General features: G+C 36.5%; 1 long non-coding RNA gene across 5 annotated transcripts in view; it reads right to left on the bottom strand.

Moving 5' to 3' along the window:
* Window positions 1–22,342, bottom strand: part of LOC143694655 (uncharacterized) — a 45,823-nt gene extending 23,481 nt beyond the window's left edge. For all 5 annotated transcript variants that reach the window (XR_013183304.1, XR_013183305.1, XR_013183302.1 and 2 more), the window contains exons 1-3: window positions 22,018–22,342; window positions 9,896–9,976; window positions 5,589–5,631 (exon numbers count right to left, since the gene is read on the bottom strand). This is a non-coding gene — a long non-coding RNA (uncharacterized LOC143694655). The remainder of the gene's footprint in view (window positions 1–5,588; window positions 5,632–9,895; window positions 9,977–22,017) is intronic.
* Window positions 22,343–23,092: the final 750 nt, after the last annotated feature.

The following is a 23,092-nucleotide window of genomic DNA, read 5'->3' as shown; positions in this document are numbered from 1 at the left end:
ATCTGTCAATCTGAAAATTGCAGACTGGCCTCCTAGCCTGAATAAACAATTAATGAGCTAAGCCTTATGATCTAAAATTCTTTGTCAGAGCTTTCATGTTTTGATACATGTTTGTATTGGACTCTATATTTTGCTGTGCCATGACAGTTTATGTTTTCTTGCTGCATGGATTCAGTTCTTCTAAAATACACAGAACACTAGTAATTTACTGGAACCAAATGGAAAACAGGAAAGATGCTCCTAGAAGAATGAAGGTCAGGATAAAATGACCAGTTACACGTGTGATTAGGTGTGGTTCAAATAAATAAAGCCTCTGTACTGAAGGGCAAGAGAAAAAAAAATCTACCAATCAGACAACAAAACCTTTCTCTGTTGAGACTTCTTACTTCTCTCTCCAAGGCAAGACAGAGCTTTTACTACTTTGTCACAGTGATTTATTTTGCAACAGTAAGCAAAAATTTGCAGATTGTTTGAATGTTGTTTTTAACTTCATTGCCCCAAGGAGCATACTGGGGATGACTTCTTAACCTGACAAGTGTAATTAATATTAAATTTCGTAATAGTATAATAACACAGAATTCAAGCTGTTTATTTTTGTCCATGTAATGATAATGTCGGTAGATGTGTAGTGAGTGACTCACAACACTAGTTTCAATTGTGGCTTCTCTAAATCCTTCAGGCTGGTTACTGATTGTGGTGCTGCAGCAAGAGTTCATGGACTGTGCCTGGGAGGACATCCATCAGAAGCATCTATTGGAAATCTAATGCACAATAACGGCTGGAATAGCCTAGAAATCCTATTGCAGTTCTAAAGCAGTCTCACAACAAGACACTTGAGAATCCAAGTATTGTCCACCCCAACCTTGTCAGAGAGGCAGACCTGCAGACCTCCAACGAGGTATTAATAATGGAGTGTCCTGGAAGGAACAGTAAAAGGTGGGAAACGTGGGAAACATGGACGCTTAGACTTGTTTTATGTACTGTGACAGTAGTGAGCCTTCCGTGTGCCTCTGGGGCATGCCTGACAGACTCACTGACAGGGAACAAGAGAGTGTACTTATACTTTAATGTTGGTCACACAACAAGTGTTGCATCTCTGCCTGTTGATTTCAGTGGGGATATTTCTTCTGTCTCAAGCAATTAATCTCAGACTGTATGTTTGTTTAGTGGGAATGCAGACTGGGACTCAGATACTTAATAAGTGCTTGAATGTGACATAATCTACAATTCAAAGTGAGGAAGAGGTCCATTTTGTGACTGCCTATGATTTGTTTGCTCTGTAAATTCATGCCTCTTCCTCATTAATAATGCCACAGTTCTGTAGTCTTGCAAAATGGGTATTTTAATATTCCTTCTTTACAGCATCACTGCAATTATGAGCCTGATTTTTATCAGTAATACAATGCACAGATATTGATATCTTTTAATTACTTCCAAAATAGTTTGGTAACATTTTTCTTTAACACATTAGTATTTGATGAAGGCAAAAAGCAATTAATAAAAAGTGGTCTAACAGCTTAAATGAGATAACAGCCTTTTGTTTAGTGGAGTTTATGTACCGAGAGAGGTGATTTGTTCCCAATACATATTGTCTGCTGGCATGTTTGTCTAATCACCTTGATGATCTCTTTATATTTTCGTCTTTGATATGTCTAAGACTGAGGAAGTGTGAAAGGGTCTACCACCCTAGAAATAACTGTGAATGATAGATCTCTATAATTTTAAGACTGAACTTAGAAACTAAGTTTGCAAGAATTTCCAAGAGAAACCTAAAACCAGTTTTTCCTCTTCTCTCTCTCCTGGTTCCTCAAAAAATGCTGGGTAGCACATGGGCTGTAGAATCTATGTTAGCTGTTAAATTCTATCCCTGCAGCTTAAAAATTCACTAATGAGACTACAAGAACATATGGGAATTTTACCATTGCTTGTAGAATACCACATTTATTCAATATATTTTGATAAACTGAGGGATCCATCTGTAAAATTACATTTTCACTTAATAATTGAATGCTACCACTTGGTCATCAGGTGTCTTAATTATTTATGGTGTTCAAAGCTCACAGAAAATTGAAGGCTACAACATTAAGTTTCCTAATTTAAACTGCCCAATTTTTTCTTCAAGTGATAAAGGAGATTCTGAAATTCTACTTGATGCTCACATTCTTATTTTCAATTAGATTTGCTAATTGAAATAGCTGTGTAAGAAATATTTGAGGATCACTACAGGAAAAACAAGGAGAAATTTAAAGTCCTAAATAAAAATTTCAGTCCTGAACTTAGCAAAAGAAAATGTCATCCAGTTTCTGGGTATAATTTAATAATGGACATTTATCTACTTGTTTGGTTCCAGTATTGTCATTTAATTTAAATTTGTTTTTCTTAGTCTGGAAAATCAGTTATAGTAAGATAAGAACATCTTGGGCTATGTGGTATATTGTAGCTTTGGCAAAAAGTCTATTTCCATTTTTGCTTTACCTCCACGACTTCAATTATTTTTACTTCAAAATCTGGCTTTTATTCCTGTTAGAAATATACTAGTGATCCTGCAATTAATAATTTTTTCTTGTCTTCTTATGTATAAATCCAGCATTTTTTACTGTGTTGTGGTATGGTAGCAACACCAATTTTGTTAGAAATCTTCAGTGTATGACCACAGTGTAAGACCACTGTGTTAATCAGAGAACTCTAGAATGATGGCAACTGGCTTCTCAAATAAATCACAGATATTCTTTCCTTCTATGTCCATTGTGTCATAGCCAGTAGAAAGGCAAACATGTCTTTAGAGCTGTGAGGTACTGCAAAATAGCTGAATAGTAGTATCTTACTTCTGTGGCAGGCTGGAACTTGCATCGGGATGCCTTTCATGTAACCCTGTTTGCACTGCCGTATTTGAGAGAGACTGATTGGCCAAGCAGTAATATGGGCATAGGTCCATATCCAGACTGGAATTCAGATGTCTAAGGTGACATTCTAATGACAATTTAAATTCTCAGGGTGTAAGCCTTCAGAGTCTTTTGTAGCCAGACCCATCTGGCTCTTGAGGCACCTAAATTTCTTGAACATCTCAGCTTTTGGCAACAACATCCATGTTTCTCTTCTGATAAAATGATAAAATCCTGAACAATTATCAGCTTTACTCAGAGTTGCCACCATAGCAACAATATGGCCCAATGTGTTCACAATTCTTGCTGTGGGGCTGGGCTTTTACCATCCCTGTAAGACTATCCTCAGGTAAATTATGTTCTAGCCCAATTATTTGTCTGCTGACTTTTGTGCTGCCTTTGTCTCCTTAAAACTCTATTGACTCACCTCTACCAAACAAAAGAAATTCTGTCCTAGCTTTGTCTGTACCTTTAGGATTCAGGTTTGTTCTCAAAAGAGTCTGTGGTGCAGCCTTGGGTCACTGTCCAGCAAAAAGAAAGTAAAAGGTATTTCAGTCTCTTCTGCTCCACTGGATGACTGCATAAAAGGGCATTTCCCTCTCACATATCTTACATTTTACAGACAAGAAAGAGAGACTTCCTCCTAAGAGTGGAAAGGACCAATGACCCCACATTTAGCAGTGACTACTCCAGCATTTTATCTGAGCACACTCCTTGTGTTGGTGCACTCATACAGATGCAGACACAAAATTATGAGACCTAAATTTTAACCAGCTCACAATACTTGTACCCTTCTGAAGTTTTTTCTTTCTTGTGGAGATTTTTTTTTTGTTTCTTTTTTTGAGGGGGAGCTGGGTTTTGTTTGGTTGCTTTTTACTTCCATGGGAAGAAGATGAGCCACTTGCAGATTAGAAATATAAAGCAAAAATCCTAATTTTTCCAGAAAACTTTCTCCCATTTATGGGAGCTATACACAGAAAATTGGACCAGATAATTTAAAAAGATTCATGACAGCATGCACAAAATTACTATTTTAATCTGCTTGCTTGTCTTTCTTAAAAGGTGCACATTTTAGAATCTTCTAAGGGGACATTTAAAATCACAATAACCAAAGAAGGGCAATTAAATATTGGTTAAATTTGGTTGGTTTATCTTATGGAAATTCATTACCTTTTTTTTTTTTTTCCCTTTGGGAATCAGATTTACCTTTAGACATTTGTATTATGCTGCTGCAGGATTCTAAAGGAGCAAGGTTGTAATGTCTGTAACACATACCCATTATACAGGGCATTTGACTCTGCAGCAATACACTATTACAAATACTTGCAGTTTCCATCAGCCCTGGAGTTAGTCCAGCCTATAGTGATTGTTGTATTGGGCACAAGTTTCTAAGACTCCAAGGGGCCTTCCCCAGCAATGCTTAGCCAAACCCTGAATCTGAAATATCAAAATTTTCCTCTGGGCATGCCACCCTTTTTTAGGCCCACTCAAGACAGTATCCTAGAAGATCCTTGTAACTTACAGAAATGTCTACTGTATGCTTTAAAACCAGTGTTCTAAAAGACTTTTTTTTCATTCCATTATCCATATTTCAATTGTTTTGACAGGAAAAAAAAACTTTGTGAGAAGGAAGGCTAAGTGATCATCACAGAGACTTTGAAAATGCTAAGAATGAATGGTAAAACATGCTTTCTCTCAAGATTTGCTTAATATTTTAGTCTCTTCAATTCCTCATGTGTTTGAAATTATTATTTTTTAATAACAGTGTTTCTTCTAGCTCATAAGGAATTTTAAAAACATGTTAAGCATAAATTGTGGTTTCTACACACTAATCCTTCCATCAAACATATTCTATTTCATAAGTTTTTATGTCATATTCATCTCATTAAAGCACTTCCGAAATAAAATCTGAAGGAATGTGCTTAACATGTGCCATATGTTTGTTTCTTCAATGCCTCTCCCATTGGAAAAGATGAGTACAGTGGAATATCTTTCTTCTCATATTATTAAATTAGACACATACAAACTATTCTGAACATCTGTAGCAGAAAGAACAAATAAAATAAAAGATTTTTCCCTGTTGTAAGTTTGTAAAATCTGTAAAAATCTGTAAAAATCTGTTTTACATTATTCAGTGTCCAGTCTGCCCCTGTGTGAGGTGTGTTTCCTGCATGGGTGAGATGTGTTGCTCTTGTCAGTGATAAACATGGTGACCACAGCTCACTTCAGAGTTATGGGTACACTTTCTTTATATATATTTTATATATATATATATACCATTTTAATATATAGACATATGTATTAAAATAGAGACATATAATATATAACTATGTATATTTCTTTACAGTAGATAGAGTCAATAGTAAAGTTTCAAATGTGTCTTTCAGAACATAACCTCCATGAACTGCTAGAATTTTAACTGTCTATTTCTGCAGCATTCAGTCTACACTTAAATCTTCAAAAAAGGTACAGCAAAATACTTAGTTCTTTTAAGAGCCAAGTATTACACTGTTCAGAAAAGGATTCCCAAATTCAAAAATAAATTTTAAGCAAGCTGGCATGTGGTGCCTTGATTATCTGTTACTCTTTAGTTAAAGTCAATAATTTCTTTCCCCAAGTAACCCAAAACCAGATACCTAACTTTAATTTTATTAGGTAGAAAATATCACCTGTCCAAGTAACATTTTCTCAGTGGTTTTATCTTACCATTCTGTTTCTTCTTCATCCATTTAATGGACTGATCCTTAACCTAAATATTAAAAACAAAACCTTGAGTATTTTATGAAAGGTTGTGACACAGGAAGTTTAAAGAAGAAAATACAGAAACTTAGAGTTTGAGAATCCACCACCTAGAATTCTTCAATTGCTTCAAACATCTTTCTTTTTCTCTATCCTTATACTTAGACCCAGCCTACAGTGGAAATCAAGGAATACTCACAGCTGACTAATTTGTCTCCACTGATGCCTGTGGACAGAAATTGAGTTGGAATTGGACACATCATTGAAATAGGCTAGCATCCTTGCATGGCTGATGTCCAACGGGTTATTTGAACAAGGGCAGAGAATTGTAAAAACTGTTTCTATGAGAATAGGCTTTATGACATTAGGCTTAGCTTGATTTCCCTTTGCATTTGTTTGTCTCTAGTTTTGATTTATTGCACATTTATTTCTTCAGCTTTTACTTTACCAGAAACTGCTTTTACTTTCTATGTCTACTCTTGTCATTGGTTTATGCTTCGTCTCAAGCATTGAACATTTTTTCATTTACTAAAATGAAACTAAAACTAATAATTTTAAAATTGCAGTTTTAGCTTTCCAGTCCTTCCTCAGAATAGTAATTTTCAATCTAATCTGTAGATCTGTAGCCCTACAAAAATTAATATTAAATATGTATAGACTTAAATTTATTTTAGATCAGCATCTCCACTAGAAAAACGCTAGGCAGTACAGAAAAAAAGCATTTCTAAAACCACAGCTTTGACTACTTTAGATCCACATTTATTCACACAGCTACCTTATTCATTCTGTTTGCTGAACTTGCATAGTCATCTCTCTCCCTGCTACCCCACTTTACCTGATCAAGTTTACTATAACCTGGATTTATCAGTTTACCTTTGCTACTCTCATTTTCCATCTGCTTTGATTTGTTGCCAAAAATCATCTCTTTATATCATTGCAATTAAGCAACTGCTATTTAATTGGAACACTTTTCTTTGTTTTAGCAATTGATTTACAATATTAGACACCAGAAATTAGCTCCTGCTTTGTTTTTAACAATTATTCTGTGTTCCTGCCATTTTCTGATTGTAGTCTGACTGCTGCTAATTATTTACTGTGAACCACTTACCATTCTTTCCAAATATCTATCATTTGTCCCCAATTTCTTACATTTTGCTTTTGTGTTTGCATTGAACTTTCTTCAGTAGCTATTCCAAAACATTTGCTTCTGTATTTTTATGGATACTTTCCCAAAAACTCTTTTATTTATCTTGTTAAATACTTATCGTAAAGATGGTTACTTTCTTTGCTGCCTGCTTTACAGGAAAATAGGATGAGTGATACAGTGAGTGTTATCTGACATCAAAGGTGGGTTCTTATAAATATATGTAAATACATGTATATAAACACATGAACGAAGGTTGATAAGAAGAAGCAGCCAGGCTCTTTTCAGTGGTGCCCAGAGACAGGACCAGAGGAAATGGAGCAATTATCACCTCCCTCTTTGGAGATACTCCAAAGCCATCTGACTCAACATCGTCTTGGAAATCCTGCTTGAATAGGGGGTTGGATCAGCTGACCTCCACAAGTCACTTCCAACATCAATGCTTTTGTGACTACGTGATCAACAGATATTAATTAATCCTGTAGACTCCCTCAAATACAGGACTTTCATGAGCAAACTTTCTCCCTTCCCTAAAGCTTATAATTCTTCCCTGAAAATGATGAAAATTGAAAAATACTTCTCTCCAATCACATCTCATTTCCAGTATATTTTTCACCTTATGTTTCATTTTCTGTCTGACTTGTTTGAAATACTTCAGAAATATTCATAATCTGAAAATATTGGTTTTCTCCTTTTTTTTTTTTATAGCATAAAACTCAGGCTGCTGGAAATCAAGTGGAACACAGAGAATGTGACAAGAGTTATCCACCTTTTTATGCACAGTCAATATTTCAGATATCAAATTATGTTCCCTTTCTACTTAATTCTCTTTCCCCTTTGGCCCATTGGACTTGGTTGTTTGAAGGTCTGTGCTTTAAATGCCTTCTTTCCTGACAATGAAATAATACAGATTGCATTGGGTATTATAAAACATGATATCTGGCAAATTGCATTTTAATAGTTTGAAGAAAAGTAATGTAATTTCTCAGCATTCCTAGGCTGTCAAGAAAAAAGAAGGAATGAGTGGAATTTAACTACAGCAATGGTAGAAAGCTACCTTTGATTTAAATATGCTTTGAGAAGTTTTCATTTATGATGCCAAACTCCACAGTGCATATAGAATATAAATGAGAACAGGAATATTGTTTTTCTGAGTCTGATGGACAAGAACAGCCTTGATAAATTCCAAATAAGAGTCTTATAGAAAGTGGTGCTAGTCAATTTGTTTGTAGGTAATAATGTTGGATTATGTTTGACACTTTCTGATTGAGCTTAGTCAGTAGTCAGGTAGTAATGGGAGGAAACCTCAGTCAAAAAATTTATGTTAATAGAGTAGCAAAGAGAGGTACTATTGGGAAAACCTGACAGGACAAAATTACTAGTTGTCAGAGAACTGTAATTTAAAGTGAAGGAAACAATAATTTTTCATTGTATTAATGTATAACCATAAGATACAAACAGTGAGCTCATTGTTTTTGCTTGCACATAGTGTGCTCCAAAACAGAACTGAAATATATGACAAAATTAAATTGTGAAAGCATATAAATGTTTTTTCATACTCTTAATATTTACCATTTGAAATTGCTCTCCCTCCCATATTTGTATCCAAATATGCAAACTTTAGTATCTTCCTGTGATCACTTTCAAATGTTTTCTTTAATTGATGAAATAGAACGCCATAAAATAAAGTCTTGTGATGTATGGTAATGACAAAATATTATGCCATTCGTCATTTAATACAGCTGTCATATTTTCATTCAAACTCAGAAAAAGTAATGCCAGGCACCACATGAGGGATACTTTATTATGAAAGGTAAAAATGTTGATAGTATTTTAAATAATGAAGAGGCTCTCTGACCTACAAAGGGGCAGATAATCTTTGCTGGAGGTGTTATGGGAAGACACAACAAGGTCACATTCTTTCTGTTTGGCACACTGGCAGAATTTTAGAATGAATTCTACTGTTGGCCAGCTTTCTGCATACTCACTCCTAGCAGGATTATTTTGAAGACTTAAAACCTCTGAGCAGCTTCAAAAAGCTTTTTTATCTTACATTAGTCCTTGCTGTCATTCTTTTACTCTGATCCGACTCCATCAATGAAAATATGGTCTGATGGTAAAGCATAGAAGTGTTCAATCTTCAGCTACTGACATCCTTGGTGTTTGCAAATCCAGTCTGGTTACAAATGGGTGATTTTCAACAAATGAAGAGTGACACTTTCTTTTCACTTGCTCTTTGCTATAGCACAAAGCACTTGTTTTCATTCCTAGTTTTATCCTTTAGCCATCAAAATTGTCAGTTCAACATTATCAGTTAATGGAAAAACAATTTTCTCCAATTTATCTCTGAGTGATGCTTTCTTGTTCATCTAAAGATTGTACAGACAATGTTTGGGCACAAAGATAGCCTGCAAGTGTAACAGCTATGGGTAAATGATTGAAAACCTTTCTTGAAAATTTGTACTATGAAAATCTTTCTTTCAGGAAATGATTGGGTACAAAAGCATCTAGGGATTTTGCTATGGGTTCCTCTCAAAATAAATTACCTGAAGCTTTTCTTGGAATCTCTCTCAAAAAATCTCTCAAAATTACCAACTCCCTTATTTGACGGTACTATGACTTCTACTCTGATGGTCTTAACATGTACCTTTTCCCATTCTTTCCTTCACTAAATCTCTCTTTCCCTCTTTTAGTCAGAAATAATAACCTTTATGGCCCATGAAATGCCCCTCAAAAAACCAGAATATATTCCCAAGAATTCTTTCCAACAGCTGACACCCAACTGTAAGGAACTTTCAGTACAGTCTTGGTTTACCCTGTTTCTGTTCAATGGAAAAAATAGCATTGGCTGTCCAAAAAGACAAGAAAAGATAAAAGCTTCATTTCAGAAGAATATTTGGAGAAAGACTCCTGCATCAACAGTAGTATTCAAAGACAAATAGACAAAATCATAATATTCAGTCTCTCTTTTGACAGATATATTTTTCATTTAGGTGTGCATTTGACTGATTGACATTATCTATTTGCAGAAGCAGGAAGAAAAATAATGAATCATTCTGAAATGAGGTTTGTAAAGGCCAAGTTCCTTCTGATCTTAAAACTATTAAACATGAGCCAAGACCTGGCTTACCTAGTTCTCTTTGACTTTCATGCCAGTCTGGTTTCAAAAGGTTTGTGAAAATGGCTCCTTTTGCCAATGTGAAGCAGGAACCTTTGAAAATATAAAACAGATGAAAGATGCAGATGTCACAACACACAAAACTTCCAAGATACTGCAATGGTTTTAGGCCAAAATTCCTATGAGTAAAAGGGCATTGTTCACAGGAACAGATCTTATCTGTCCTCAAGACTCATCAGTTTCTGTGCAAGTTAAGTATTTTTAAAGCAATTTTCTGCTGAGAGTTAAGATTTCAGATCAGAATACACATTTATGCAGCTCATGAATGTGTAGCATACAGTTATGGCAAACTAGAAGCTTCTTTTAAAATGAACAAACATTTTTAGCGTGTTCTACTTGCTTACAAGGTAGCAGAGTGCAGACACACTGAAATGTGGGTTTGAGGGTAAAAAGAAGGAGCAACTATGGAATAAAACCCATTACTTAAAATGTGGAACTAAAGAAAATGCTGCTAAGGAAGAAGCATATGCAAGCTCCCTGTTGCTTTTAATATGTTCTCTCTTGGTATGAACTGCAAGCACCCGTGGTGTGCCGTGATTTTACTGCCTCCCTCAGTAGGTCTCTACAAGAATTTTCCCCTAACAATTTCATCTTTAGGCCAGACAGGTTGACCTAACACAGTTTGTATCTTCTTAATGGGGCACAATAATATGGCTAGCCAAAAATAAAAAAGAAATAAAAAAATTAAAAAAAAAAGGAAAAGAGTAGTCCCAAGTTCTAATACGAGCAGATTTCAATAACAGACTTAGCCAAAAGATCATCCATATCAGCTGATGGAAGAGTCCTTCCTATGGACATGAAGAGTAACTTTGCCCTCCTTTGGATGACTGTGCACTGAAGTACTGTGTTCCTACTGGTAAGCAAAAGCTTCAAAACAATCAATGAAAACTAATCAAGTGAGAGAATGCCTGCAGTCCTGCACACTGGAGTCACAAGAAATTTGTAAATCACAGGAAGAAACAAAGCTCTGCTTTTAACATAATTTGTTTTGCAGTGGGGACATGAGAAAAATCTAAGAGGTGTATGAGGTTTAAAGACACATAACAAAGAATGTGGAATGTGTCTTCTGAGAAACTCTTATGTGATCACTAAAAATCTCTCTGAAAACTAAGGAAGGAGGGAGAGGCAGAAAATTAACAACTAAAAAATTTTTGGTATTTGGTATTCAACTCCATTAAGACTTAGTTTATCATGTGGTATGGATACATATTTTACAACATTTAAAATTGTCTTTTAAATGCCTTTGTTTTCTGTGGAGATTAATTTTGATAAAGATTGTATGACATACCAAAGTAGGGAAAGGCTGAGAAAGGAAAAGAGGAAAAGAAATAATTTTTAAGATGGAATACAGATCTGTCCAAACCAGAAGAAGAACTTAATGAAAAGCAGAGATAATGAAATACTGAGGGCATTTTAGTGGCTGAGAACTTTCAGAGTAGCTATTTGATGTTAGAAAGTTAATAGTATGATATCATTTGTAAGGAGACAGAATACAGGGTTGTGGTGAAGAAACCATTTATGTTTCCAGTGCATTGGGGAAAAATGGGCCAGTTAGTCTGTTTGTCTGTACAAACAAGTTTGTAAAGGTGACCAACTGAGCTGGTAGATATTTAATGAAGGCTTTCTGCAGAGGAAGAAGGATGCGGGTGGTGGAAAAGTCCTTAAGTCATACAAACCACAGAAAAAGCCTTGAAAAGATTCACAGCCACCATAGAGCCACACAGAAAATCTTGATAAAAGTAGAAGAGAGGAAAAGACAGACATGCTTTTTACCAAACAGTATTCCATTGTAATTGCAAAATTAACAAGCTCAAAATGAACAGGTCTCTGTGATTCTACAGAAGCTGGGACTCTCCGCCCTTGAGAATACTCAAGCTGAAGGAATATTTCAGAGTGATGCAGACAGAGAAACAGAAGAAAGAAGCTAGAGCTGGAGGCTCTAGTTTAATATTTCCTCCTTTCTGTTTTTATCTTTAAATACAGTTGTTCAGAAAAATTCTGCAAAACCTAGATTTCTGAACATTCTGCTCTCCATCTGGCATTGAGTCCAGAGGTATACCATGAGTGTTCGGGAGAATATGGATGGTTCTGGGAAAATTTATTTTGGCATTTATAGTTTTTTATTTTTAAAAAGCAAAATTTTTGTTGATTGCATTTGGTATGAAATAAGATAGGAAATGGAAACACTTTAAAAAAGTATAGGAAATGTTTTTCTGCCTTCTGGCAGAAAAGCTGGTGTGTCTATAACAAATCAATTGATATTAAAGCTGAGATCCAGGCAAATTTATGTGAAGCCCAGCATGATATCCAGGGGTGTAAAATGAACACAGCAGAAAAGACTCCTTCACACCTATGAGCACTAGCCCTTAAATGATGGAAGATGGTCAGTGACAATTTTTTTTAAGGTGTCCAGCAGGTAGGATGTTCTTCAGCTTTTCTCTTCCCATTCAACATATTTGCAGAAAACATATTGCTGATTTCTAGTAGGAAAAAAAGGTGAAAAAAAACCCCCTGCTTTTTCTTATTTTCTTTCTGCACAAAGAACAAGAAGAGTTAACTGCAAGTATAAAAAAGTGTAAATCTCTTTTTTATTTTTGTATGAGACAGCAAGACAGCAAATGACTCCCATTTGCTGCAAAAATGACAGCACTGTGGGCCAAATGGACTCCAACACAATATTGATTAGGACTATTATAGCCCATCAAGGAATAAATGGGACAGCAATTTCAAAAATGCTCATGTAGTTTATGTGATAGAAAGAGAAAGACAAATTATTTGACACAGAAACAGCCAAAGCAACTGGCATTGCAGATGAAAATTATGGATATTAATATGGATATGATATAGCCAAGAAAACCATGAAAAATATATTTACAAATTATTTCACTTAGGTAATTTATTATTTTATAAGTATTTGTGTGAGAGTTAATTAATACATTCAAAAACACTGCTAAAGAAATTTGAATATTCAGAACCAAATGTGTTTAGAGATTCTGTCCAAGCATCTGAAATATTCCCAGCTCCTCCAGAGCTGTGTGAACACTAATGTCTTCTCTTTTTAAGAGCACCTCATCCTACAGAGAATGTAAAAATCATCTGAAATATTACAATGCTTCCTGAACTGCCTCAGCTTCTCCTCTTCCAAAAAAAATGCTGTGGTTGCTGTGCAGAGAGCTGGGGCTTACATGGCGCTGCTCCTGTTCTCTATCCTCAGGAGTTCCTGCCCTGGCTGGTTGGGCCCCCCAGCCTCTACTCCAGCCTGGGCTTAGGCAGAGGTGGCAGGAAGTTGGAAGCACCCAACACTTTGTGTCAGGAGCCCGGAGCTATAAGTGGTCCATTGTACAAGCCCTGGCTGAGGTCGTTTTCCAGCAGTAGGCTGAACTTCCAGCTCAGAAGTTGATGTTACCTACAAGATGGTTCTGGTTAAATCCAGTGGCAGAAAGCAGCCCTGCTTAAAATGTGAGGCGGGATATTTCTTGCAAAACTGGCACCAAAAATGTGGTCTAGACTGTTTCTTACTCTTTCTTTGAACTCTTACCTTATTTGCATCAGTGCTTTGAAAACTGTTTTCTGTTACAGGCTTTTCCATTTCTACAAAGTTCATCTGTAATCAGAGGCTGTAAATTACTTTTCTGTTCTTTCTGGTGGTTCTGTGCCACTCTGCTTTGGATATCAATGCAAACTACAGCTGCATCACTCATTCACACTTTTCCTCCAGAATTCCCTACAAGATGGTAGTGCTGCCACTATGACATCCTTTGCACCATCTGAGATCAGCAGCTTACATATTTTTTTTCAGTAGTGTTAAGGTGTGATAAGGCTTGAACAAAGTACATAAATAGCTATTCCACTTTAACAGAAGTCTCAGCATTGCTTATTTCTCTCTAATTATTATTTCATCCATTTCCAGCACACTACTAATTCTCTGAAGTAATATGGAAATTTGTATGTAACAAAATACTGTATTTATCAAGAGCTTTGTCCATTAAGAGTGTACTTTCCTGTGTAGCCATCAGTACTTGTCCTGTTCCATAGGTGTAAATTATTGGAGATGATTGGACTCTGAGCTATTGCTGTTCATCATCTCACAGAACACAGTTTGACTCTGTTTTCACCAAGACTGCTGTAGAAAATAAATAAATAAATAAATATTTTTTCAGATCACATATTTTCTTTCCATGAAATTGAATAGAATTTTAAGATACATACTATTTTTTTATATAAAAAAAATCTGCTGTTAGTTCTTTTCCTTCAAATTAATACAAGTCATAGAATATAACCAGCTAAGAGCTGAAGATACAATCTGAGAGGTACTGGGCTTTGTGCCCTGTTAGATAGGAGATAAAAATCAATAGCATTTGGAATTAATACTACAAGCAGTACTTAGGAAAAGACAGTCAGTAAAGAACAAACCAGAGGTTATCTTACAGCTGTAGCAAAGGTTTGCTGGATCTCCTTAGATTAGCTGGGACAACACTACTGCTAAGCTCCTGTTTTATGAATATCCAGTGAGAGCAGACAGCTTGTTTAGATTGCAGCATACAGAAATATATGCACACAGGTTTTTGGACTCTTTTAAAGATAACAACCTTATTATACTGTTGCTTGAAAATTATAAAGGAAGCTAAATATCGGTACTGTAATTTTAAATGAGAGGAGTAATTTCAATTAATAAGGAGGTAGAAGCCATTCAAATGACACAGGATATACTACAGAGAGATTTTAGAGCAATGCAATTAGTTATATCTAAAGAGACCTAACTATTGGCAATATGGCTGAGACACAAAATCTACTCCATGGATAGGCACAGAAAATCAAGGTGGTAGTCAATGCTCTTTGCCTAAATTAAAATGTTGATAAATGCTCTAAAAGAAGCTGCTTCTAGAGTAAAGACTGGCCATCCCACTCCAGAGAGGCATGTCAGCATCTCTGGGGGACAAACACATGGAGTGCTGTGAGCATGGCAACTGCCTTTCCCTGCATGGTCTGGAGCATGCTGAAGGGTGACTGCAGCTGGCCTACAGGAGGTGACAAGGGGTTCAGCTAGTTTAGGTTTGGCATTAATACACAGAATTTTAGAGGAGAGGATGGGGATACACAATTCACGATTCCCTTTAGAGCAGCTAGGCTACACGGTATTGCTGCGATGTGTCCTCCACCAGGATGGATGCAATTCCCACTTCAATCCTGCATGATTGAAGGATTTAAGCAGACTCATTGCAGGTGATTATTTCAGCAACAGATTTGTTCCCTCATGATCTTCCATGATTTTGTTGTATCTGAAGGATAGAGTTAAAAGTAACACTTAAGAGACTTTAAATCTCTATTAACACTTCTTCAGGATATTAATGATGGGTGTTGTGCTTTTTGGAATGAATAAACCAGAGCTGGAATCAACAGCTTTACAGCCAAGGTTCCAAGTAACGTAATCTGAATTTAAATTTGGACTAACCTTCAAAGCTAGTCTTGCTTTGAGTGTAGTTTGGATCAGATGGCCTCTAGAGGACCCTTCCAAAGTAAACTATTAATTATTTTAAGTGCAGTTTCTGGGTGGTAAAAGGATTATACTATTTTACTATACACTTTATATATCTTTAGTGTCAATTTAGTAATTCCTGGCTCAGTTAGAAAAGTTTCTGTGGTTAACTAAGAACTGGCTGGGGAGCTATCTCAGGTTTTTCGTAAACAGAGCAGACAGTTCAAGTCTCTAATAGACACTATTTTTTTTCCTCACAGCTGCTATTCCAGGTATTAGAATTAATTGTAATTCATTAAAGTGTTAAAAAATAGAAAATAAAGTTTTTAATAGTGTTATTTTTTTCTAGTCCCTAGTATGTTAAAAACTAGGCTGTAGTTTAATAATTGTTTCTCCCTCAAGGAAACACCTGCATTTCATCTGAAGTCATAAATTTACTGGCTTTCCAGTTGCTCATGATGAATTCAGAGGGAATAGGAGGGAAAAAAAAGAATATTCTAAAGAATGTCTTTATAGCATGCAAAAAATAATTCTTATCATTTCATCATATAAATAAAAAGTTACATAAACTTTCCCTTTTTTCTTCTTTTTTTTGTATCTGATTGTCTTTGAGAAGCAATTCATTTACTAATTCTTCCCATCACCCTCAGCACAAAGATGCCTTTCCTCTAATTCTGAACTTTTTAGAAAAAGTAGGGACTTTGCTCTTTAACTCAAACATAGACAGACAACCTTTTGGTTTTGTGAATTTAATCAAAAACCTACTTTGACCCACTGAATTTCTTCTTACTCTCATTGCTTCCTTACTAAATTGAATGGCTTTGTCTGGGTGTGAGACTCATCTTCTCCTTTCCTTTCTCATGCCTAATCAATCACTGCCTGGCTATAAATGCTGAGAGTGGCACGTGTATCCATCATTCTGCTGGTGCTTAACTACATGGGCTCTGAACTGCTGGAGGAAGAAAACAAGTGACATCCAAGTAATAAATATTTTATGGTCTTTGCCTTTGACAAATATTAATTACCTTTACAACAGTTCGCTCTCTAGTTTATGGTACCTCCAACCTGGGGTCAGATCTTTCTTTAGAGTGAAGTAGGATGAAATTCCACTCAACTTTCAACAAGATTTAATTAAATGAATGCTTGGGGGACAGGTGTGATGCAAGACATGATTATGAATTACAGTATTTTACTGATCAAATTAAAATCATAAACAATGCTCTCAATTTTGCATGTTTCTGTTCTACTCTTTGCAAACAAAAAACTAAAATGGTTCACCTCATGAAAAACCATGAAGAAATCCCTACTCTTCCCATCATATATACTTCCTTGGCCTCCCATATTCCACTCACTAGATTGCATGTATGTTGGATTTTACAGGAAGTTTTCCCACCTGTTACAATTTTAACTACTTTTCTATAACCTGGTAATAAAAAGAATATTCATAATCTGGACTGCAGAGTCAGTTCTTTCACAAACCTAATTTGCATGATTAAATTAGTGAGTGAATTTTGCCTGGAACAAGATTACAAGCACTAGGTCATCATATGTTATATATTTGCAATCACAACTTCTTACTCAAATAAATTGTTATGTTCGTAAGCAATTCTAGCCAGTGGTGCAACAGGAAGTATCTGATTGATGAAATAATTTCATTTGTAATTGCCATATATCCTGTTTGGAGAAGTAATGTTTATTTTTGTTGAGTATCATCCTAATTATTTGACTTATTTCTATCTTTCCAAGCATTAGTAATCTTTTCAACTTTGGAAAGTCTCCCCATAATTATCCCCCGAGGTCAATGTAGATTGTAACATGGAAAAATCTAAATAGTTCTGAACGTAGAATGGCACTTAGGGAACCTTCTGAAATATGACTTTTAGTCTTTGGGTCTTTAAGTTTTTTTTTCAAACAATTTCATATTATTCTGGCCTGTAAAGCTTCCATTTTCACATGTTTGACTTTGTAAAAAAGCAAAAAATATCTTGCTTACATTAATAATCCATAGTTGTGTTATTGTTATAAATTAAAATTATGAAGTTTTATATCATTCTTCCTTTTTATAATTCACTAAAGATACTATTTTTCTTTATCAAATAAACAATTTAAGTGTCCTTGTAAGTTTTTAGCCCTGAAGACCAGAAATTTACTTGAGTAATCAATTGTTCTGTTGAAGACTGTCTCCATTCGTGGAATGTCCTCACACACTATAGATTGCCCTCTTTAAAGAATTACCTTAGATTGAATCAATCTTTTACATGTTTTTTTCAGTGACTGACTCTAAAATTTAGCTGTTTCTTGGATGTGATTTGTGAAATGTATCAGGTGATCTCATTAGAGCTGCCTCACTGGACAAGCCTTCAGGTTTTTCTGGCATGCATACCTGACAAAACATTTGTTTTCTCAGTGACCATAATGCAAAGCTCCTTTCCCTCCTATAGGCATATATTCACCTTTTGTTTTTTCTCATTGAACTCATTCAGCAAGCAAACACTTTTTTCCATGCACCTTATGCTGAGGTAGAAGTTTTCCCATCAGCCTTCCTAGCAGATGGTTTTTCCTCTGCAGCCCTTCCTTATGATTTCTTTGGACACCAAGATTTGCTGAATCTCTTGGCAACCTCCCTTTCATTGCACTATTAGTGCAGCAAGTATTACTGGTGGTCATATTCCTTCCTTCTTCCCTCTTCCATCACTATTTTTTTAAATCAAAACCGTATTTGGTCTGAATCTTGTAACAGACAGAAAATGTGCTTTCTGCCAGAACTGGAAGAAGTGCTAGCCCTCTCTCATAAACAAATAGTGGCTTATTTTCAGTTTTGCTCAGTACTGGAATAAAATCAACAAAAAGAATATTCCCATAAAATGTAAGAAAATGTTTGGTTTTTTACTCCCCTAGAGCCTCTCTATACTCTACCTATTTGTTCCCTCAACATGACATGGGTTTTTTGTTCATGTATTTCTTTTCTCATGTCCTTGCTTTTATCTTTGCCAACACAAAACATTTATTAGTTTGACTAAAAATAACAAATGCAAGACTTTAGCTCAGCATGAAATGTTTTCCTCTCCCCTGAGAAAGAGCACAGCCCTTTCACTCTTTTCCCACAAAAAGAATTCCCTTCTGGGACTTCTTTCTGGCCGGTGATGTGTAGATTTACAATGTATCATATATGAAGCTATCATCAGCCTATATTTGGAAGAAAAGAGGTTATCCTTGGAAGAAGGAAGCTCAGTCCTGTTTGTGTTCCAGTGATGCTGGGAGAGGCAGGGTCATGTCAACTCTCCTTGCTCTGGGAAGGGCTGTGCCTGTGCTGCAGATCGCAGTCTCACAGGAAATCCTCCTCAACAAGAAGAATAAGACAAATGCCCCCCTTGTAGCTCTCCCTCATTTCCTGCTGATTGAACATACAGTGGCACCAAAGTGTGGAAATGAGATGAAAAGCAGAACACATACAAGCCAGACTTACAGAAAACCTTCATGGTATGAAACATGGGAGGCTCAAAGATTAAAATAATTTTTTTACGTACTACTTACTACGAAGTGAAAGAAATTAATTGAGCAGAAATGATTGCTCCTCTGACACTTTCATAAGGGCTAAATCCTTGGAAAACTCACTAAGAGTTGCTGTTTGGTAATTTTGCACTTTCCTCACTTCACAAATGAAGACCCAAGGTCATTTCAGCCTGTGTTATTCTGAGAAGTTCATCCTGCATAAATGACAGCAGGGGAGGGGGAGTGAGGATGAAAAAAGTATACACCTAAAGCTCACCCTAACATTGAATCAGAATGCAGGTAGGTTGCACAAAATGGTACAGGAGTTGGGAGGTCTGCATTTCCTGCAGTTTAGCTATAGCCTGAGAGTAAAATCTATCGTTTCAAAGATCCTCTCTCTTCCTTGTCTCCAGAGGTCCCTCCCAACCTCAATAATCCTGTAATTCTGTGAAGGTGCATAGAACAGCCAGCTGGAAAGTACACAGAATAAAATGAGACTTTAATTTCAATTCTCTTGCCTGCCAAGTAGCTTAGAGACTCAGCTTCTTGATTTCTTGCTTCATTCTTAGATGTAATTAATATTTTAATTATTTAGAGAAAAAATGAACAAACAGAACAGCTCCAATAATGGACCATTAGCAACAAACTGGAAGACATTCAAGAGCCTGGTGTTCATCTCTCAATTTATAGGAGATATAGGTCAACTTTTTTACTTTTAATAAGGCACACTGATGATCTAAGCCCAGAATGATACTGCAAACATTGTTTCATTACATTTTAAAAAACACATAGCCATCCCAGAAAGTTTTGTTCTGCAGCTGCTCCTTTCTGTAGGTAACATATCCTTTCAACATGCCAATCACCACTTGAGAATATCACCTATGCACAGGCAAAAGCTACCAGAGCTTAAAACTCTGCAAGGACTTTATGGATGTTAGTGATGCCTCAGGGCTGCATTTTGACATTAATTTCAAGTTGGGTCTGGATGCCGTATGTAAACTCCTGCAGTAAATCTGCAGCACAGTAAGGAACATGACCCAGATGTGTCAGATCCTAAGTGGACACCCTTCCTTCTGAGTCATCCTTCCCACTTGGAAAGAGGAGAATTTGTCCTCCACAAACCTTGAAAAGGAAAGAAGGGGAAAATGTACTATTCACAAGTAACTTTACCAGGGTTCTTAGTTTTCCTTTGAAACACTTAACTCTGAACAAAGTCATATTGTTCTGAGAAGAAATGGCTTATATTAAAGGGCATTTTCTTCCACATTTTGCAACCATGCCTTCTTTCCAGCAGTGAATAGAAACCAAATTTTCCTGCTTGTCTCATGAGGTTTTGGATGATACAGACTGCTTTGTAAACAGCTGTTCCAGTGCCCAGTGGATTGAGTGAATTTGGAGGTACTTCAGTGGCAATATCTGCATTCAGAATAAGAAAATTACATCCATATTCTTTAAGGTAAAACTGAGAATGAAAAAGAAGTTCAGCTCAGAGAATGGAAGTAAATAATTTTCTGTGGTAGCCACATTACAGCTGTTGCAAATGCAGCACAATTAGTCTGAAGTAGAATTTTCCATACTTATACTTTGTTTTCATTAGGATTTAGGATTTCATTAGGATTCATTATGTTTTCTCTGCTGAGTTTAAGTAGATTGACATGTATGGAATGAAAATATTTTGTTCAGCTGGTTTTCCTGGCATGTTTATTTAGTCTGCTGAAGGTTCTCCAGCAGCCTTTCTGAAGAAGGAAAGTAATTATTAACAAAGGCCCTTTTTTCCAAATTTTTTATTTTTCTAAAACAACTTGAATAATTATAATGTAATTTACTTTTTCACCTACTTCATTGTTTGGTTTCCCTGGTGGTTTGTACCTCTTGAGCCTTTGGCCTTTGTGACTTCTTTTGAGCAGTAGTGGCAGCCTGATTTTGCTTACACAATCTTCTAGCTAAACAGAACAAAGCAGAAACTCTTTCTCTGTTCCTCATATTGCTATTGCTTCATTATCTACAGAGTTTGGAGGAAACAAGAGCTGTCCATCACTTGCAACATGGGAAACTTTCATTTCTTCACGCCCCTTACTGAGTACACCTACATCTGCAGCTGCATTCCCCTGAAGAGAACCGGAAATAGCATCTAAAATGAAGAAAACAGACTTGCTTCTTGTTTCTATTCCCACAACATATGCTTCATGCTACACAGAGGATGGAAACAGAAGAACAAGCGGCAAAAGAGCTAATTCCTAAGAGAAGATTTGTGCCATTACATCACTGAAAATCTGGACAGTCAGCAGGACAATGCTGAAGTTTCTGGCCTCCACTCTTGGCTACCCTATAAGCACTCTGTCTCTTCCCCAGTAAAAAGCAGTCCAAGTTGGCTTAGTTACAAGTGGAACATTTTGCACACAAAGATTTTTCTCCCATCTGTGCCCCAGTTTGTCCTCGAGCCAAATACCTGGTGCACAGCTGACCCAAACCACCTTGAGCAACCACCATCGGCCTAACCAAAGGCTTGACTTTATTTTTCAGTAGGCAGGCTGGTGACATAAGAACATTAGCCCCCTCATTTACTCTTAGCTTTACTTCCTACTTCAGCTATCTCCCTTGATACAGCACATCAGCCAGAAGGCACAGATTTAATCCCAGAGCTCTTACCCTCTTCCTGTTCTATGAATAACCTCTCATCTCTAGGAATTGCAAAGTCATGTTCATTACCTTGAATTCTTTGTCTTGGCATTGACATGGGGTGGGAAGAGTAGAGAAATAAATCTTTACACAGGTTCATATAAGACACCTTTGTAGAATAGTCTTCCCAGGATATCTGCATGCAGCATGCAATATGACAGCCTAAAAGGCAAATGAGTGGAGGAACCTCTTGTAGGTGCCCTGAACAGCCCCCTGTGGTACCTGTAAGCTCTTTGTGGCTCTAGACCTAGGCACACGAATCTCAAAAGTAGTACTTTAATATTGGAAAGTTAAATGTAAAATTCCTCTTGTGTTCATCATGAGTAACACCTCCCACATGCACATAGCCACACCAGTGTCTCGTCCTTTAACTGGCATTCTCTTTCTCCTTCTGTGGCATTGAGTAAAGACATAGAATATTACTTACCTGGCAGGTTTAGGTGATCTGAAGTCAACCTGAAAAGTCCTGCCTTTAAAGCACCAAGAAGATTTCAGCTAGGCTTTTCTTTAACAAATAAAGTTGTTGTGTTTTTTTAACATATTCATTAGCAGAGGTCCCGCTCTGAAGCAAAAGTAAGTTCTGAGACACTCTCTGTATTGAGCAAAAGCACTTTAAATCAGCCTGAGGCGTCCTGCTTACACAGACAGCATCTTGCTCAGCTGGTACCTGTGGGAAAGTACCTCCAGAGAGGCTAATTAGGGGCTATCTGTGTGTAGCCTGCGTGGTGCCCCAGAGTACTCTCCCAGACAAATCTACAGAGTGGATGGTTGAATTCAAATGTCCTCCAAAGTGCCAAAAACCAATTAGTGCTGGATGTCAGCACAAACAGCTATGAAACACTTGTCAGAGTGCAATGGGATTTTTCCCACAGAACCTAGCAGCACTAAATCTGCTTAAAATGTTAATCATATAAAGTAAAAAGTAAGCCAGGCTGCTCTGAGCTCTTCTGTTAGACCCCATGTATGGTACATATGGACAATATCCCATTAAAACAGCCTTGGCAGAGCACAAAGTGTAGTTTTAACCTAGCACTGTACCAAGAAGTCCCCTAACCATGTGGAGAAACAGAAAGCGTCAGACAGGATCTTAAACACTGCTTTTCAGAAAAGCCACTCAGAAGTGTGGCTCACGAGTTAATTAACTTCTTTTCCATGTTTGGGGGGAAATTGTAAGTGAAAAAGCAGAAAAAACAGTAAGGTGTACCAACAGGTTTTTTATCATTAGAAAAGAGACAAAGCATTTGCTACTGAGTTCCCAGCTATAATAAAAGACAATTTGGAGACTGATGTGACCTCTGAGAGGGGGAAGTCTTTTCCATCTAAGTCAATGAAGCATATTTCACTCAAATTGTGACCTGGCTTCTGTTTTGTGGTGTAGCAGCACAGTTTGCGGTCAACCAAGAGAAGCCAATTTAGTGTCAGTCAGTCCCTCTCAGACATTATGTATAAAACTCACATGAAAGGACCCTAAATAAGACAGATAAAGTCAAAAGGAATATGTA

Source organism: Agelaius phoeniceus, chromosome 1 (assembly GCF_051311805.1).
Source record: "Agelaius phoeniceus isolate bAgePho1 chromosome 1, bAgePho1.hap1, whole genome shotgun sequence".
Taxonomy (NCBI): domain Eukaryota; kingdom Metazoa; phylum Chordata; class Aves; order Passeriformes; family Icteridae; genus Agelaius; species Agelaius phoeniceus.
This window is presented reverse-complemented; position numbering and strand designations above follow the sequence as displayed.